The sequence below is a fragment of the Coturnix japonica genome, chromosome 20, assembly GCF_054131305.1.
Source record: "Coturnix japonica strain WE chromosome 20, WE-NBRP24, whole genome shotgun sequence".
Classification (NCBI taxonomy): domain Eukaryota; kingdom Metazoa; phylum Chordata; class Aves; order Galliformes; family Phasianidae; genus Coturnix; species Coturnix japonica.
The window spans coordinates 9,205,368-9,222,118 of record NC_140682.1 but is presented as its reverse complement, the minus strand read 5'-3'; the positions used below and the strand labels follow the sequence as shown (position 1 = coordinate 9,222,118).

General features: G+C 44.4%; 1 long non-coding RNA gene across 1 annotated transcript; it reads right to left on the bottom strand.

Annotated features, from left to right (window-relative positions):
* Window positions 1–446: 446 nt before the first annotated feature.
* LOC146757623 (uncharacterized) lies at window positions 447–1,816 on the bottom strand. Its single transcript, XR_014936109.1, has 2 exons — window positions 1,331–1,816; window positions 447–694 (listed from the first exon to the last, which is right to left on the bottom strand). It is a non-coding gene; the product is annotated as an uncharacterized LOC146757623 (long non-coding RNA).
* Between the last annotated feature and the right edge of the window lie 14,935 nt (window positions 1,817–16,751).

The window sequence follows — 16,751 nt, the reverse complement described above, 5'->3', positions numbered from 1 at the left end:
GATATCTGGAAAGTTCAATACCATTATACATGCGCTGGTAGGATCTCATCTGATCAACTGCATATAGTTTTGATTACACATATTCAATAGAGACTAATTCAGATTGCCATCTTTTCTTGGCTCACTAACACCCAAGATCATAGAATCATAGAATGATCACAGAATCATAGAGTGGCCTGAGTAGAAAAGGACCTCAAAGATCATCTAGTTTCAAACCCCCTCAAAGGGGTCACCAACCACCAGACCAGGCTGCCCAGATCCACATCACACTGGAGAATCATTCAGTTTCCAGATTATTTTAAGGAAAAGATTTTAATCCATCATATTTTCTGAAAACTAAGAATTGATCCTGCTCAAGGAAACAGAAGAGAAAAACATCACCCACAGGCTGCAGATATTTACCTCGACTTCTCTACATGCCATCCCCAGTGTGCTTTTCAACTCACCTTGCACAGTGACCCTGGCTTTTGTTATGGAGTCCTCTGTCTCACAGGGGTACTCCCCACTGTCCTTGGCAGTAGAGTCATGGATGATCAGAATGGCCCCAGTTCCCTCCTGCTGCAAGTCGTACTTCTGGCTTTTTCTGATTGCTTTGCCATCCTTGTACCACCTGATGTTCACATCAGGCTTCGACAGCTCACTGCTCAGGCTGATGTCTTATCCTCCAGCTGTTTTGTAACCTCAGTAGGTTTTTCTGAAAGAAAACATGCTTTTTGAGTAACATACACTTATGGTAGGATGCCTCTCTCAAAATACATGCATCTACATGCTGGAGATAAGTTAGAGAGGCACTTGCAACAGACGCCATCCTACAGCCAGTAGTAATCTGCAAAGTACAGACAATAGAATTCCAGGCAGCATTTATTCTCTCTTAAATCTACCCAATTGAGGATGATGAACCATGTCTGAAAACTGCCTCTCTCTTCTCTCCACTCATCACACTGGGAGCCTCGGATGATGCTCTCAGATGCACATGTTCTAGATAGGAATTTGTTGTACAGCTAGATGATGTGAAGGCCATCCCTTCAGCTTATACTTAGAGGATATTTGCTCCCACAGTTCCCTCAACAGATCATTCCTGATTTACTGGTAATGGAACAAGCTGTAGTGAGATGACCATTGCCAACACTACCCCAGTGCTTTGGGTAGTTCTCACATTTGTGTAAAATGTTTCCTCCTTTTACTTATTTTTAAGAGAAATTCTCAGTGCTTTGAGGTTCAAGTAGAAGGTTGCTATTCACTTTAACCATATTATGAGTTAGCTCTCACGACAATCTTATCAGAAGACAGTTGAAGGAATCAGGCCCCAGAATCTCTCCCATCTCATTACCTTTCACAGACAGAGAGGCTTTGGAGGTTAGACCACGGGCAGTAAAAACGACTTCCTCAGTGTCAGTAGGAGTCACACTTTTGATAATGAGAGTATATTTCCGACTCACGTTAGAAGCTTTAAATCGCCCACCACTTTCCACTCTGCTTCCAGTCAGTGTCCAGTTGAACTCATCAATGCTTTCATGGGATGGAATGCATTCAAAAGTACAATCTTCTCCCTCCTGGATTTCAGTGTTTTTCAGCCGTTTGGTAATGCCACTATTCAGCTCTGGAAGATAAGAGATAGGTTAGTATGAGGTTTATATGGAGAAAAGGCATTTGTGACATATGTGAGTAGCAGTACTGGTGTTTTAACTCAGGATTTGCAGAACATGGCTGTGTTCCTTACTGATGTATTCTCTAAGACATTCTCCACTCAGAATTACCAGAAAGCTATAAAAAAAAAGAGACGTGAATCTCTTGGCTTTGCTCTGGAAGAACTACAAGGCGAGCAGCTCAGTCCATGGAGCAGAATGAAGATTCAATGAGCTACAGAGGGAACAACCTAACAGAGAGGACAACTCTAAGATGCTGCGTGAGAAAAAGGATTTTGCCTATGACAAGAAATTAAATGTTTCTATTAGCTCATTTGTTACCATCCTACACCTATTGGTGTTCAAACCATTTCTCCATTTTAGGGATGGTTTGAAAGGAAACATTTCCAGGACATTCTTGATGTGTTTGGTGATTTTCATGGCAAAATGAGATACATTTACATCAAAAGCAATGGGAATTTTCCAGACATCACTGCACTAAATTGCAGTAATACACTTCTATTGTAGAAACTATTAAGGCTCATGGGGGAATAGGTGTAAGACATAGTGACCACACTGAATGTGCTTTCAGCACTCCTTTACTTTCCACAGTACTTACCCTGAATGCCGACCTTTGACTTGGCAACATCAGTGCCAATATCACAGCTATAGAAACCTGCATCTGACATCTCGAGGTCATGGATAAGGGGACATAGGGTCTTCCCAGACTGTACCAGCTCATACTTGTTGCCAGAAGGGAGCACAACACCGTCCTTTTTCCACACTGGTTTGACCTTCTCTTTATAGAGACTTCGCATTCCAATTTAATCACACCCCGCTCCTCACCAAAAACATCATCCAAGGACTTCATGAAGACAGCAGGCTTCTCTGCGATTAAAAGGGCAAAACAGAACAATGTGATACAGAAGTTGAGATATTTCCAGTTGCTTTCAGATTTTTGAAGAGGGATAAATAAATCTTTACCAGCACTGATGACACCAATATAAAACCTAAAGCGGTTTCATGTGTGTTGACTGAATGCACTTTATGGAATTCTGAACTAATCAGTAGGAGAATACAGGGAACAGGAGGGACAGCCTGCATTGCCTTGGGTGGGACTGATATCATATGAAGTAATTGGGATGCAGCTCTTCTAAAGCTGGAGAGCTGGCATTGCCCTCACATGGAGCAGAGCTCATACAGCAGGCCACAGGATTAAGAGGATAAGCTGCTGAACACTTTTGATTTTCCTGTTTTATTGACTCCTTTTATCTATCTTCTATTTCACACATCAGATGTTTATACTGGGGAAAAAACTTCCACCAAATGCAAAAGAAAGGAGAAAGAGGAAATCCTTCAAACTCTGAGCGCATAGAGTAAAAGAGCTTAATTGCTGGGGAGAGCAGATTAGAATCACAGTACCCTTAGAATTGGAAGAGACCCTTCAAGGCCATCTAGCCCAGCTCCCCTGCAATAAAAAGGGACATTCACAGCTAGATCAGGTTGCTCACAGCCTGGTCATTAGTCATCCCAGAGGCAAAACACAGACTGAATGATCTCTCCCTGCAGTCATAAATCCTTAATTCCATAAATCACTGGAAGAAAGCCCATCATGACTTTGGTGGCTATCTGAGCCCCAGAGAGGTGAGCTTTAGAAGCAGGATTGCTGCACAACAGAATGAACTGGAGCTCCTTAGCATCTCTTACATCCAGGAGGGGTGTGATCAGACCCACCTATCACCTTCAGGTGCGCTTTCTGATACCTTGTCTGACTTCACTGTCACTGTGCCAGCATCCTCAGGCTTAACCTGCTTCATTGTCAGTGTGCAGCAATTGCCAACATTCTTGATGTCATTGTAATTGTTGGTGTAAAGGAGGTTGCCATTCAGGAACCATTCCACGTCCTCATCATCATGGGACAGCTCGCAGGAGAAGACAGCAGAGCTCTCTTCTTCAATTTCCACATCCTGCAGGTGCTTCGTTACTTCTACATTGCAGGCTGTGGGGAAACAAGGTGAACTGTTACCACTGTTACTATAAATCATACTGGGATGTGGTAGAATGGTTGGACTAGATGATCTTTGTGTAATCTTCTCAGTGAAGACTATACATTTATAAAGTTAGCAGGAGAGAACGGCAGAAATCAACCTCAAGAAGAGAAATCTGAGGTGAAATAGGACATGGAAGAGGCCACCCTCCCTGCTCATATCTTCAGCTGTCAGCGTGGCCTCAGTCTCTGCAATTCCTGCCTTGCACTTGTACACACCAGCATCATCGGGCTTCAGCTTCAGAATCTTGAGCTCTGCTGAATGCTTATCCCTCTTGATCTTGTACTTCTCAGAGGGTTCGATGGGTGTGTGGCCCTTGAACCATTTCACAACCTTTGGAGAAGGCCTGAAGTCACAGGACAGGATGACAGAATGACGTTCCAAAGCTGTCTTGTCCTCCAACTTCCTGGTGATTTCTATATGGTAATCTGCAAAGCAGGGGTGGAAGAGAAGAAAGGATGAGGACAATTGGAAGAAGAGGAAAGTCTCTTGCGTGTATTCCATTCCAATTAATGTCATGCTCACAATGGTTTTTTGAACCACTCCAAAGATAAAACAAATGATTGTCTATAGGGAATGCCATTGACTACATTTCTATAAAGTAATACTGTATATTATCTACCAAATGCAAGGTCCAGCTCTTGTTCTGTGCTAATTAAATTTTCTCCCATTTGTTGAGGCTTTTATTCAAATAAGAGTGAGTTGAAAATATAACAAGTACTTTAGGGTGTGAATGGAGACTCTTACGCTGGGGACAACAGCAGATAAAAAGCCGGGAAGTTTCTTTCAGGTGAAATCAATGACAAACTGCATCAAATTTAGGTGCTACCAAACTTAAACTTGTCTACTTCAGAAATACAATTAATTTCACCTGATTTGACTTCTTTGGTATAGCCAAGGACAAAACCTCAGCTCTGTAGATCTGAATAGTAAGCACATCACAGCTATTCAAACAGATCTTTTACTGAGATGCAGCTGTCTCATTTAGTGCCCAACGACTTTGAACTGGAAATGGAGCAGACCCTCCAGACACACACAAAATATTTCAAAGACCCCAGTGAAGGAAGACTGTACGTTAATTAATTCTTCATCTTCATGATGTAAACCAAGCCAGGATATGTTACCTCTGACAAGCAGATTGGCTGTGGATTTTGATTTGCCAATTGAGAACTGAATGGTGCTTGTCATATCAGTGGTGGTTATAGCTATGGCAAGCTGGTGGATGGTGCCTTCTTGCTGCATAATCAAGTTTCTGCCAGCCTGTAAGACTTCCCCACGTAGATACCACTTGGGAGGTTTCACAGAAGGAATGGATATCTCGCATTCAAACTTGGCTTTTTCAGGCTCAGTCACATCCTCATCACACAGCTCCTTTACTAGACTAATGGATTGCTATTTAAGAAGGATGGAACAAGAGAAAGCAGAGATGTAGAAGGAATGTAAAAAACCCTTACATTATCACCCTACTTACTCACATCAGCATTACTGCACATGAACACTACACCTATCAGCTCAAAATGCCTTTAAAACATCATTAAAAAATAATATAAAGAAAGGAATGTTGTTAAGAAGTCACATGAACACTACACCTATCAGCTCAAAATGCCTTAAAACATCATTAAATAATATTATAAAGAAAGGAATGTTGTTAAGAAGTCAGACAATAAGACTGACAACCTGAAGAGAGCCCAGATCTTCTGATTCCCAGTCCAACATCCAAATCAAACCATGACCTTCCCATCCCAATATCAAACTCCTCACATTACGAAATGGAATAAAGGTTCAATGAAACACGGACATTGATAATTACTTTGGTTAAATACAGCAACGTAGCTCTGAACAACAAGTTTTCACCTAGTAAATGTCTCTGTAGCTCAAATGTATTGACTCTACTTAGGAGAAATTCATTTTCCAGGATGTTCTTGCCCTTATAATGGTAACAGTGGCAAAGCTGGGGACTGAACTCTTGAGTAGTGTGCTAACTCAAATGTCTCCCTTTTCTTTATCACACTTAACATCATATATATACCCTAACATTGTATATATTAAAAAAAAACAAACAAAAACAACCCTGTGTTCTTTTCAAACAGACAGAGAAAATTAAGAAAAAGTCAAGCTATGTTTTTTATCCCTCAACGTTCAAAAACAAATCTGAAGTTTAAAAGTAGAAAATCAACCTCGTAAGAAAATAATCTGTTCTACTTAGCAAAAGTAAAACCCAAAAGACAAGCTGGATATTTTGTGGGCAGAAAGGTAGGTAGGTAGGAGTTTTTATTTCTGTGAAAGGTCCTGGTGGCGTTCAACTTTTTTGACATTCTTGCAAATGATGTTAGCTGGTCCATGTCACTTGTTCCACCCTAACCTCAGTCCCAAAACAAAAGGGGAACTCCCTTCTGAACCTTCTTCACTTCATTTCAGATGTCCTTTCTGCTTGATCTCCAACCCACCCCCCACTCAGGAGAAAGATCCCCCTCTTACACCCTACCATCTTGCCGCATTCTGATGTTGTCATCAGCCTTCAGCTTGTTGTCATCTTTGTACCACTGGCTCTGAACCTCATCGTGTGAAATCTCAGACAAAAGATGCACTCCCATATTCATTCACTTCCACATCTTCCAGTGCTTTAACAATCTTGATATCTCCAGCTGTGAAACAGTAGAGATATATTTGTCAGGGTATTCCCAGAACTGAGTGCAGCATCTTTTCCTTACACATATTTGCATAGAAAATAAGTAGGATTATGTTTTATTCTAAACCATCATCCATTCCTGAGTCATTTCTCTCTTCAACACAGTCAATGCATTATTGCCCTTGAACTTAAAGATAGACTTACTAGCTACAATGGAGCTCCCTGCAAACAGTTTTCATGGAAACCAGAATCTCATTTATTCCAAAATCTGTGAAGCAAAATTAAGGGTAGAAAAACAATGGAACTGAATGAATCTTTAAGGTCATTTAGTTCCAATCCCCCTGCTATAGGCAGGGACACCTCCCTCCACACCAACTCTTCTCCTCAGGGTCAAGGCTTTTCTCAAATCATTCTCCTCTAAGCCTGTGCCTGTGCTTGGGATTGCCCTGACCCAGGTGCAGGGCCTTGTACTTGGCCACACTAAAGTTCATGAGGCTGCCAAGGGCCCACCTCTCCAGCCTGTCCAGGTCCCTCTGGGTAGCATCCCTTCCCTCTAGCACATCAACAGCACCGCTCAGCTTGGTGTCATCTGTAGACTTGCTGAGGGTTCATTTGATTCCACTGTCCATGTTGCCTACAAAAATGTTAAATAATGTTAAAAAATGTTAAATAATGTTAAAAAATGTTAAATAATAATAATAATGTTAAATGTTAAATAAATAATAATGTTTAATGTTAAAAAATGTTAAATAATGTTAAAAAATGTTAAATAACACTGGTCCCAACACCACCCTCCACCTGGACACTGAGCTATTGACTGCAGCTCTCTGAGTGTGACCATCCAGACAGTTCCCTATCCTGCAACTGGTCCATCCATCAAAACCATTTTTCTCCAGTTTGGTGACCAGGATGTCATGCAGGACGGGATCAAATGCTCTGCACAAGTCCAAGTAGATGATGTCAGTTGCTCTCCCATTATCCACTGATGCTGTTACTCCATCATGAAAGGCCACCAAGTTTGTCAGGCATGGTTTGACCTTGAGGAAGCCATATTGGTTACCACCATCACCTCATCTTTATTTTCCAAACTATGCCAAGGAGAACTAGACAGAACTCTACAATGTCATGTCACTACAAACCTGTCTGAATCATTGGCTTCTCTGCATGCTCATCACTAGTCTCTCCTTAGCTTGTGTGCCCACAATGTATGGGGAATGTCAGCCACAAATCTTACCTAGGGGACATCTTTGCTTCAAAATCCCTTGAACATCACACAATCCCTTTTAACTCTCCAGGTCTGCACTTCTTTATGTCAGAATCAGGCCATATTTCTGTGCTGCTATATCCCTTTCCTTCTGAAGGGCCTGGATACAACTTGGATTAACCTCAGGAGCAGAGTTCCTGCATAAAACAGCCTGTACTGAAACAGCAACCCAGCCTGTTTGCAGACTGAGAGAGAAAATGAGAGTTCACCACCTCTGAATAATGAGACTTCTCTTATTTCCCTGGGAAGTAATGCCCACTTTTTTACTTTGACGGAGCTCCTTCCCATCCTAGAAGGGAAAATATCAAGTCAAATCTACATTAGTCCTTCCATCTCTGCACTGGGCAAAGGCAGCCTTGAGATCTATGCTTAATTCACCCAATTCCCTAGAATTAATGGAACTGTACTTACTGGAACATATGCTGAAGCTTAAGCACAGTGCAGTGTTTTCAACATGTAGGAATGGCTATAGAACATGCATAAATTCTGGCTGACCTATGACAGCTTAAAGCACTGCAGAGGACTGTTAACAAGCCCGTTTGGACATCACCTTGAATAAATGACGTTATCCCCAAGTAAGGGAAGGAACAGCTGAGCACCGGGGAGGTACACAAAGGGCCAGAGCAAATTCTCACACTGTCAGGTGCAAAGAAAACTCAGATTTCACCCTAAAACCCAGTTCACAACAAGGCTACAAAATCCTGGCTGAGAATTTCTGAATGCTCACCAGTTGTTTCCAGCTCGAAGGTCATCTTCTGGCCAGCAGCCTCACAGATGTATTCTCCAGCATCTTTCCTCCCCAGCTGCTCCACAACCAGACGCCGTGTTTTGCCCACAGATTCCAGTTTGAACTTTCTGGAGGAGGCAAGCAATCTTCCATCCTTGTACCATTTTACTCCAGTTGGATCCTGTGCTACTTCACAGCTCAGGGAGGCACTTGCTGCCAGGGCAGCACTCACCTCTTTCTGCACCTGCTCCTGGTTTATAAACACAGGTTTTGGCTCTGAGGGAAGAAAAGAAAAAGTATTGACTGAGGGACTGAAATGAAACCATCTTGCAGGTCTGTATGTACAGGTTGGAACAGGTTTAGGTTACCACTTGTGCCCAAACTAATAGCCTTCATAGAGAATATCAGCTCTTCTGTTGAAACAAAGTGTCAAATCTAGGCAAGAAAGAACCTAGGAACTGAAGGAACCAAGAGGGTCCTTGAACACCAGTCCCATGGTTGCAAGTCACTATGCAAACATATTGAACCCAAAAGAACATCTGTCCTGCAGGCAACCAAAACCTGAGTTCCTTTTACTTAAGACCCACTGTGAAACATCAAAACACATAAACGTGTGATAGTCAAACCACTGGCTGCCTTTTCATGACCCAGAACAGTACTCCTGGCTTCCTGAACAGACTCCTCATGGCCTCTACCATTGCCACAACTGTGACTGTCAAAGGCACGAAGGAAATATGCTCACCAACGCAGTCCTTTGTTCTTTGTGTGTGATTTGCAGATATCTATTTTACTTTGAGCTCTGGGAATAGTCAGCTCTACCAGGTCTCTTACTGTGAGTAGCAGACTCACCTATCCAGATGCAGCCTCCAACATAAAGGCATAGTAAAAAGGCAGTGTACAACTAGGAGAAGTTCCTGCTTCTCCTGCCATGAAAGGCTGCACGTAGAACATGCACTCCAGCCTCACTGCACATACTTCTCTTAGTCAAATGTTTCAGTGAACAAGAATTACAGTTTGGGATCTCAGGCACAGGAGAGATTTGAATAATATCTTGAATATTGCTTCCATTGTACATATATCAGTAATTATTATTCTACAGACAGACTGAAACAGGTCTTTGTGCCATACTAAAACCAAATACTTTCTAAAAAGCCACTCACTCAAGTATAGGGAAAAAACCTCAGCAGAGACTACTGCAACTGGATCACTGTATAATAGAAACTAGATTTTACTATACTGTTCTCTGCTGTATTTCATACAACACCTGTCTTACCTGTGACATGAATCTTGAAGGTGAGTTTCTGGCCAGCAGCCTCGCAGCTGTACTCCCCTGCATCTTTCTTCTCCACCTGGCTCACCACCAGCCGACGCTGTTTGCCCTCTGACTCCACCCTGAACTTCTTGCTCGAGGTGATCAGTTTCCCCTCCTTGTACCACTTCATCTCCGTCTTCTCCTGGGCCACCTCGCAGCTCAGCGTGGCATTTTCTGTTGGTGCAGCCTTCACCTCCTTCTGCACCTTCTGCTTGTTGCTAAAGGCATCCTCTGCTTCTGGAACTGGAAAACATTGGGTAAAATATACATTAGATATGAACAACTTGTGACTGGAAGAGATTAAAAGTTGCTTCTATGTTGTATTGGACCATTTCCTGGAGCAACACTGCTTCACAGTGTTTATCACACATTATAATGCATCCTCAGCACAGTCCCTATGGTCATCCCATCCCTCTGGGTAGTCTTTACTATCAGCTGGGACTCCTAATTTTCAGATTCCTTCGAATGAAGACAATGACAGATCTTCTTCTGTCTGTCTTTTTGATATTGCTCCACTCTACACTGGATATCAGCCAAGTACAGCTCAATTATGAAGTGAAGACCTCAAAATCAGGAAACCATAGAAATTTAAGAGCAGAAAACCATCTTTTGACTCTACCCTATGGCAATGATATAGCCCTTAATATGGTGAATACTTGGCCTACATTAGATTTTGTAGCTCGGTTTTATGCACAAAGCATGGTTTTCTACTCTCAGCAACCCCTGATTCTTCAGAGAACTGGCTGAGGTCATCTCCTCTTAATACCTAACACATATAGAAGAAAGTGTTTAAAGCCCACCTTACCCTTTGTGTCAACAAATGGAGTTAGCATCAAAAAGATAGCAAGTGTAATTAGTTAGGCATACACACTTCAGTTAAGGTGATTCAATTAATCACCTTGCTAAGTGGGATCGCTTGATATGTTGAATCTTTTATTGATTACTTTAATGACTGCTTTATCTGGTTCTCCTTTTACCAACAACTGGTTGCTGAGAGCGTTCATGCTAGTTTCTATTTGAGGCGTGGGAGAACAGATAAACCCTAAATAAATGGACTTCCATTTCTATTCCATGGTTTGCCCTACAAAAGGCTGTACAAGTGCAGAATATTTATGATGCACTTACATCACGGACTTCTCTAGTGCTAGCCAGCTTGAAACAGCAGAGCAATTTTGAATAAGCTTCCTATGCTTGTTTGGGTCCCAGGAAAGATCCCAGGGTCCTGATGTTGATACCAAGACAGAGGCTCCAAGCATGAATGCAGGACTAGCAGGTGTGAGGGGGATTGACATTGCCGTTTATTTGCAGTGGAGACATGGAAGACCACTCATTCAGATCATTCATGCAAGCATATTCAGGCATACCCAGCTCAGGTGACCGGGAAGGATCCTGCTCCCCAGCAGTCATGGCAAACCCTTCCATGACCTGTCCCCCATCTCCTTCCTCCCCGCTGTCACTCTGTGAAGCCTTCTGCTGCCATCCCTTTCCCTTCCTTCATGGCTTTCTCCTCTGCATGCTGTCTGAATTCTGAGTGGCAGCAGCTGCCCAGGAGGGTAAGTTCAGCTCAAGTTCCTGTGCTGCTGACCGTTGCAGTACGTGCAATCCCAGGATTCACACCACCAGCACTGCAGTCCACTGAAGGCGAGGGAGCAGGGCAGCAAGCCAATGCAAGAATGCAGTTGATACACTCTACATTTGATCTCCCTGCTTGTATTGACTGCAGAAGCATCATTCTCTCCACCCATCTTCAACAGCCCCTGTTCTGACTGATGATTTTCAGGGGAGGTTCAAGTTGGATGTTAAGAAAAACTTCTTCTGAAGAGGAATGGTGATGTGGTGGCACAGCTTTGCAGGGAGGTGGTGGGGTCACCATCCCTGGGAGTGTTCAATAACCATGGAGATGTGGCACTGAGGGACGTGGGCAGTGTGCATGGTGGGATGGGGTGAGGCTGGATGTGGGGATCTTTGTGGTCTTATCCAACCGCAATGATTTGATGAAGATCAGAAGGCTTGCTTATTAGCAAGACAACAAACATGGCCTAGACCAACCAGGTGATACAAAACTTCTCACAAATGCAATGGAGCTTTGGCCCACTTCAAATAAGGATTTCAGCGTGCACCACAAATACTGAGATAATGAGATGGCAAAATCAGCCCTCTTTTTACTCTAGTTTTCTATAGGTTTCCAAGGTGTGCAGCACTTGTTTCTTTTAAGCAAGAAGGTCTAATCTGCATCCCGTAATGCTCAACACTCAGCACCTAACATTCAACATGTCCTTAAAATGGGATTGTTCTGTGCTACCAGGGGAACCCTGGGGTAGAGGAACCCTGAAAAGCTTTCTGAGTGCAATGGTAAGAGGAGAAATTAAGACTCAGAAAGCCATTGCACTTTGGGAGAAGCTAGTAAGATGAGGATTTCTGTAGTGAAAGAGCCAACCACTCCAAGAGTACTCATAATCCCTCCTGACTTTCACACCACATCATTTTGCAGTGAGGGCTCGACTTGCACGTCATGTTACAGTGGTACACATGAGAAATACAGCAACAGTAGCTAGGCAAGCACTCTCCACGTATGGCAGAGGAGGAGGTATTACATTACCCTGTGCAGCCATGAGCTCATCCGGTCTGAAAGAGAACAGAAAACCTTTGGTTTCTGAGGCAAACAGCTAATAATAGCCCTCAGCTAGCAAAATTCAAGTGTAAAAGCACTACATTTCTGGGTTTTCTCCCTACACCTCTGCAATAAGACGTGGGCTGGCTTTGGCTGCTGAGGATTAACTTGGTAGATTCCAGCTGTTGCCATAGTCTTTCTGTCATTGTTCATATTTCATTTTCTCTGACAGATACCTCCCAAATCTACCCTTTCTGTAATCCACTATTTGCTGAAACTGCCAGTTTCCTGAGCCAAAAGCATGAGCTACACAACTCACGGAACAGATCCAAAGGCCCCAGAATCACATCCACGTGGTGTGGGAACAGTAAGAGCTGATGGTTTAGAGTCTACACCGCAGGCAGCAGCAAAACTGTCTACTACAGGAGCAGAGATATATTGCACACCAGGGACTGAAGGAGCAGAATGCCCCAAGATGGAGAGAGCAAAGACTGCAACCTTTACAAGGGAACAGAACGCAAGCTATGCCCTGCAAGGACACCAGGTCTGTGTGAGCAGAAAGGCAGTAGACTCCCAGTACAGTTGCTCCTCCACATAGCTGACCAAATGCCAAACCTTGACCAGGATTAAGCTCCAATGTGTTCACTGTCATAAGAAAGAAGAGGAGAAAACAGATTCCCTGTCCTGATCAGCTCAGAATACAAGACAAGAACTGTAAAGTTAACAGAGAACAAGCTGACTTACGAGCAAAAACCAGTAGAGTGCAGCTACAAATAAAACAGAAGACAAACCCTCGTCATCAGCCAGCTCACTAATGGTCACTCAGAATGCAGCTGATGTGCCCATGGCTATCTGGAGTCTAAGTTAAAATTTACCGGATCTTGTGCAAAATATACTGACACCAGAGCAATCTCTACTGCAGCTGGAGTGAGAGATCTGCCTCCATGCTAAACTCTCAGACTAATGAGAAACGTACAATTAGAAAGGTATCAATGGATTCATGACTGGTCATTACATTTACAGAACATGGAACGAATGGTCGTCAACATGGGATTCAACAAACCAAAGGCAAGTGCAATGCCTCTGACTAAAAGTTCTTAGGACACCAACAACCAAACCTCAGTGCAGCCACAGTAGAGATCTGTAACTACTACTGTTGAAATATCAACTGGTAGAGCAATGTTGCACATTGTACAAATCACAGTTGGACATCCATGGACAGCTCATTATAAAAGTAGTCGTAGGGGAAGAGCTGGATGAAACACTGTTAAAAACAAATAATCATTTTAGCTGCACGTTTGTAAGCATTTCTTTTCATCCTCCCCAAAACAGTTTCATGGCAGAATCAAGAGGACACATTCACACAGACGTTTCCACAGCCAGACTATGGAATAATCAAAGAATATCAACCAAAATGTGTTTCCTACCAGTTACATGAATCCTGAAGGTGAGTTTCTGGCCAGCAGCCTCGCAGCTGTACTCCCCTGCATCTTTCTTCTCCACCTGGCTCACCACCAGCCGACGCTGTTTGCCCTCTGACTCCACCTTGAACTTCTTGCTCGAGGTGATCAGTTTCCCCTCCTTGTACCACTTCACCTCCGTCTTCTCCTGGGCCACCTCGCAGCTCAGCGTGGCATTTTGAGTCAGTACAACCTTCACCTCCTTTTGTACCTTGTCCTTGTTTGTAAACACGTCTTCTTTCTCTGCAGGGACATCACAACAGTCACACCGTTTTGCTGTAGTCTGCTGCAGAGCTAACTCCAGTTCCCCATTTTCACTATACTTGCCCTTCACAGGGACCATCATGATGCCTCATTAAGACAGGAAAATACTTTCCCCTCTATTTTGCCTTGGGAAATGATAGGCATATCATTTCATATCATTTCATATCATATCATATCATATCATATCATATCATATCATATCATATCATATCATATCATATCATATCATAAAGCTAAACATTTTACAGTCTGACAGCAGATTTGGACATGAGATTTAGAACACCTGCATGCACTGCTGAACCTCCTCCCTTCTCTTTTTTTCTTCTCATGTCTCTCTACATTTCCAGTACATCAGAAGGGAACGGCCCTCTAGAACAGGTTGCCCAAGGAGACTGTGGATGCTCCATCCCTGCAGGCATTCAAGGCCAGGCTGGATGTGGATGCTCAACTTTAGAAGAGCAGACTTCAAGCTACTCAATGGAATGCTGGCCAAGATCCCCTGGCGCGCTGCCCTCAAAGATAAGGACGTTGAGGAGAGCTGGCTACTGTTCAAGGATGCCCTCCTGGCAGCACAAGAGGTCTCCATTCCCCTGATTAAGAAAGTGGGCAGGAGAGGTAGAAAACCGGCATGGCTCAGCAAGGACCTGCTAAGAGAACTGAGGGTGAAGAAAGGGGTGTACAAGCTCTGGAAACAAGGCTGTGTCACCTGGGAAGAATACAGGGATGCCGTCCGAACTTGCAGACGTGGGATCAGGAAAGCCAAGGCACAGGCAGAACTGAACTTGGCGAGGGATGTGAAAAACAATAAGAAAACCTTCTACAGGTACATTGGCCAGAAGAGACAGGCCAAAATGGGCGTACCTACTCTGGTAAATTCAAAAGGAGAAATGGCTTCAACAGATGAAGAGAAAGCTGAGGTGCTGAATGAGTTCTTCACCTCGGTCTTCACTGGTGGTCAGGATTCTAGTCTTTTTCACGTCCCTAAGTCTTGCACCCCCATCCCTCCATGTGGGGACCAAGGAGGTAAATCCCTCCCCACTGTAAGGGTAGAGCAAGTCCGAGAGTGCCTCCTTAGACTGAATGAGTATAAGTCTATGGGGCCAGATGGCGTGCATCCCAGGGTCCTGAAGGAGCTGGCTGAGGTGGTTGCTGAGCCGCTCTCCATCATATTTGAGAAGTCGTGGCTGTCAGGTGAGGTCCCGGATGATTGGAGGAAGGGTCACGTCACTCCCATTTACAAGAAGGGGAGCAGGGACGACCCGGGTAACTACAGGCCGGTGAGTCTCACCTCTGTGCCTGGGAAGATTATGGAACAGATCCTCCTGGACAACATGCTTGATCACATAAAGAACGAGCATGTGATCCGAGACAGCCAGCACGGCTTCACCAGGGGAAGGTCATGCTTAACTAATCTTGTGGCCTTCTATGATGGAGTGACGGCGTTGGTGGATGAAGGGAAGGCGACCGATGTCATTTACCTGGACCTGAGCAAGGCCTTTGACATGGTCCCCCATCACATCCTCATCTCCAAATTGGAGGGAGGTGGATTTGATGGGTGGACAACTAGATGGATAAGCAATTGGTTGAAAGGCCGGAGACAGAGGGTGGTGGTCAATGGCTCTATGTCCAGGTGGAGGCCGGTAACGAGCGGCGTCCCTCAAGGGTCTGTCTTGGGACCGGTGCTCTTTAACATCTTTATTAATGACATCGATGAGGGAATGGAGTGCACCCTCAGCAAGTTTGCTGATGACACCAAGCTGAGTGGTGCAGTTGATACGGTGGAGGGAACAGATGCCATTCAGAGGGACCTTGACAGGCTGGAAAGCTGGGCTCGGGTGAACCTAATGAGGTTCAACACGGCAAAGTGCAAGGTTTTGCACTTGGGCCGGAAGAACCCCAGGCACCTGTACAGGCTGGGAGGAGTTGTCCTTGAGAGCAGCTCGGCTGAAAAAGACCTAGGGGTCCTGATAGATGAGAAACTTAACATGAGCCAGCAGTGCGCTCTGGCAGCCCGGAAAGCAAACGGGATCCTGGGCTCCATCAGGAGAGGGGTGGTCAGCAGGGATAGGGAGGTGATTGTCCCTCTCTACTCTGCTCTTGTGAGGCCCCATCTGGAGTACTGTGTCCAGGTGTGGAGCCCTCAGTACAAAAAAGATATGGAGATTTTGGAAAGGGTCCAGAGGAGGGCCACGAAGATGATCAGGGGGCTGGAGCACCTCCCCTATGAGGACAGGCTGAGGGAGTTGGGTTTGTTCAGCCTGGAGAAGAGAAGGTTGCGGGGTGACCTCATTGCAGCCTTTCAGTACCTGAAGGGAACTTACTCCCAGGAGGGGAGTAAACTCTTCGAAAGGGCTGATAATAGCAGGACTAGGGGAAATGGTTTTAAGTTGAAGGAGGGAAGATTTAGGTTGGATGTTAGGGGTAAGTTCTTTACTAGAAGGGTGGTTAGGTCCTGGAACAGGCTGCCCAGTGAGGTTGTGAATGCCCCGTCCTTGGAGGTGTTCAAGACCAGGTTGGACGGGGCCCTGGGCAACCTGATCTAGTAAATGTGTATGTTTGGTGGCCCTGCTAGGCAGGGGGGTTGGAACTACATGATCCTTGAGGTCCCTTCCAACCCGGGTAATTCTGTGATTCTGTGATTCTGTGATTCTGTGGTTCTGGGCAGCCTGGGCTGCTGCTTGGCAACCCTGCACATAGGAAGAAGGGGGTTGGAACTGGATGAGCACTGTGGGCCTTTGCAACCCAGGCCATTTATGAGTCTGATTAGTGGCATTTTCCACCTAATTGTGTCATTCAAATTTTGTAACCAGA